Source organism: Argentina silus (genome assembly GCF_951799395.1).
Source record: "Argentina silus genome assembly, chromosome: 8".
NCBI classification, from domain to species: domain Eukaryota; kingdom Metazoa; phylum Chordata; class Actinopteri; order Argentiniformes; family Argentinidae; genus Argentina; species Argentina silus.
In genome coordinates this window covers 22,928,482-22,932,315 of record NC_139662.1, presented here as the reverse complement: position 1 = coordinate 22,932,315, position 3,834 = coordinate 22,928,482, and positions in this window count along the sequence as shown.

The window sequence follows — 3,834 nt, the reverse complement described above, 5'->3', positions numbered from 1 at the left end:
ACCTAGCGCCCAGGGCTGTCTGTCCCTGTTCAAGAGACCCACCCCACCCACCCCACACACACACACAGACACACAGACACACACAACACACGCACAAACACCTGACCCAGGCTACAAAAAATGATTCTACACACTATATAGTAATGCTTCCCAACGGTTTTGAGCGGTGAGAGGGTTTTAGTGAGAGGTGAGTGTTTTTAGTGAGAGTTGGGGGTGTTTCAGTGAGAGGTGAGTGTTTCAGTGAGAGTTGAGAGTGTTTCAGTGAGAGTTGAGAGTGTTTCAGTGAGAGGTGAGTGTTTCAGTGAGAGGTGAGGGTGTTTCAGTGAGAGGTGAGGGTGTTACAGTGAGAGGTGAGGGTGTTTCAGTGAGAGGTGAGTGTTTCAGTGAGAGGTGAGTGTTTCAGTGAGAGGTGAGTGTTTCAGTGAGAGTTGAGAGTATTTCAGTGAGAGTTGAGAGTGTTTCAGTGAGAGGAGTCTTAACAAAATCAATGTGTTTTTGGCCAGCAGAGATGGGGTGAGGATCATTAGTGGACGGGGGCAGAGAGTGGGCAGTGGCGTTCCAGGGAGGAGGGTAATGGACTGTACTCTGCTGGCCTGACTGTGTTCAGAGAATGGCTGCTGTTTGGACAGGCAGAAATGACACTGAGGGGGCACAGGGAACAGAAACACACACACTTACACACACCACTTAACCACCCAATGAGGCAGAGAGATTGCTGAACACAGCCGCACTCACAGCCCGCGGGCATTGTGTGTGTGTGTGTGTGTGTGTGTGTGTGTGTGTGTGTGTGTGTGTGTGTGTGTCTTCGTGTCTGTCTCTCTGTCTGTCTTTCTTGTTTCTGACTTTATGTCTGTTATGTAATTCCAGGTCTTTCTCACGGCTTTAGAGAGGACTTCATAGACAATGTCCACCAGAGCATCAACAAGTTAATGAATGCCTCTGCCTCCAACTGTAGTTGTTATTCCTGGTTGGCACCTGATTTCTTGTCTCAGTGTTCACTAAAACAAACAAACAAACACAACACTGCTGTGTGTGGGCGTTTGGCTGGTGAGTCAGAAATATCAACCAGCTGGACACCTAGCTACATGCACACACACACACGCACGCACACACGCACGCACGCACACACACACGCACGCACGCACACGCACAGACACACACAGACACACACAGACACACACAGACACACACACAAACCAGTTTTTCTCATCTTGACAAAACAATGTTGAATGCTGGCTTTCACAGATGACTTGACTGATGGGGACAGAACATGAGAAGAATCTATTACCGGTTCCTGAGGATCTCAGACAACAGAGCGCCCGGCCCCATCAATACCTAAGCTGTCCCTCTCCCCTCCCTCGTTAGTCCCAGAGCAGCCACCATATTATCTCCCCCAATTTCATCTTCTTTGTCTCTTTTCTGCATCCAGAATGGTTCAAATGAAACCAAAACACACGTGGGCCACTGCCAAAACAAAGGAAAGCATGAATCATAAAACTAATTAGCATGAACACGTGGCGGCGCGGGAGGTGATGTGCTCCAGGGAGCATCTCAGTCAACATCATTTACATGTGTTTATAAACAAGCCCAGAAGAAGCACAACATCTCCGGCATTTTCATCCTTTTCAAGACACACTTCAACCCAATTACAGCGGGCTGACGCTGTAAAACCACTGCCCAAAGGGGGAGGACGGAGGAGGCGGCCATTGTTATCCCAGACACGGCCGGGCTAGTGGGTGCTGCTGCCAGGCTAGGCGTTTTATTTCACACAGGTTGTTTAAAATGTAGATCTCAAACCAGAAGTGGATTGTTCGTATGATCAGTCAAGACAATTAGGCTGACGCTCTTGAACATATATGAAGATAACAATAAACAAAGATTTCCTCCCCACACAAGAGACATGCAATGATCCCTCATGTAGGGTGAGAGAATTTATCATCATCGTAAATCTTTACCGTGTCACTGGGACAGAGACACAGCTGAATAGACCTGGAGTGGTTGTGATCCGAGGAGAATGGAAATGGGCACTCTCTCTCTCTCTCTCTCTCTCTCTCTCCTCTCTCTCTCTCTCTCTCTCTCTCTCACTCTCTCTCTCTCTCTCTCTCTCTCTCTCTCTCACTCTCTCTCTCTCTCTCTCTCTCTCTCTCTCTCTCTCTCTCTCTCTCAGGTGTACGAGGGGCTCCCGTATGCGTCCTAAAACTTGGAGCGGAGGCATCTGAGGCACTCTCTTAATCTACAAGTCGTTGTAAATCTGCACTTGTTTTCCCCATAAAAGTAAAAGTGTGATGCTTGTGTAAGGCCTATACCGGTAGCTCTTGACACACATTTTTTATTAACTGCAGAAAGTCAAGGGTCATGTTATGTTCCAAAGCAGCCAGAGGATTAATGTAGTATTGATCACTTCATTGTAATATTTCCCTGCGTTCTGCACATTGTTCCTGAGTCATTTGAAGCTCTCAGGTAGAGTACATTTGACTTTGTTTCATTGAGTCTACTACTCAGAATTTCCTCACATCATTCAGCTCCCCTCTATTGAGTTATCAAAACAGCACCATCTTACACCACCTACTAGAATTGAATACTCCACATCAACATTTTCACATGGATGTGTGGCTGTCTGCTCCATCCCCCCCCCCCCCATGATGCTCTGTTTGAAGGAAGTGCCAAGACACTGGGTCCCAGGGGTGCCAGTGTGGAGTTGGAGTGAGAGGACCTCCTCTGCACTGAGTGGCCAGTCCTGTCAAACTGAACAACATGCCCCTCAACTGCCCTCAACTGCCCTCAACTGCCCTCAACTGCCCTCAACTGACCTGAACACACAAGTTCTGTAAGAGTACAATGTTAGAGATTGACCCTAAGCTGTCTTGGTCGAGGTCAGAAAAGCCAAGCACTGTAGCAAACTGCCTTTGTTGTTTAGTGATTTTTCTGTGCCACACAAGAAAGCAATCTTAGACAGGATAAAGGAGTAATCCTGTACAGGCAGCGGATTACCTCACCAAATGACCTGTGTGTCGCCACAGCACTTTGTGAAGCCTCACCCTCAACAGGAAAAAGTCATGTTTGGATTACTGTTAGAAAACAATTCAACCTGGACACGATGTAGATGTAGAATCATGTAAATGTAGACTGTAGTTTATTTTTTTCACTTTGACCCAAAGCCATTACAAAGTAAATCATGATGCAAAGCTACACTCAGGCCACAGTAAGATCACAGAGCACTGTTCAGGACAGGATGTCTGAGAGTCTAAATGGTAAATTAACTAAATGCTATTTTTTTTTCCTCGTAAATCTCAAGAGAACAGCATAAACATTTATGGGTAAAGACATATTGTCCAAAGTAAATCAAAGAGAATGCCTTCAAGGTATGTACACACACACAGACAGCAGGCCTCTTAATCAGGAAGCACTCTTCTGTAGCCAAGTGTCTGGGTATACCTTAAATACCTCAGCTCAACATCAACACTGTCCCTGTCTTCCTAATGAAGAGAAAAGATCTGTTTTTGAAAAGAAACAACTTCCAGGGAAGGAGGATGGTTTTAAGAATGTTACAAGGTGTTTCCAAGGCCAGTCCAAAGGGGCCTTGGAGTTCCACAGTCTCACTGACTCAAAGGATGTCACAATCCCTCTCTTTCTCTGAAGGATGTCACAATCCCTCTCTTTCTCCGAAGGCATTTTCATAGCATCCAGAAATAAAGCTTAGTAGCCTTGGCGAGAAGTCCTCAGGCCTGTATTACAATCCTGTCTCTCAAATGGTTCCATGTTCTGAATGCCTTCCCTTCTAAATGCCCTTTTGATAGACTGAACAACTCTCACAAGTCTCACTGGAAGCTACAC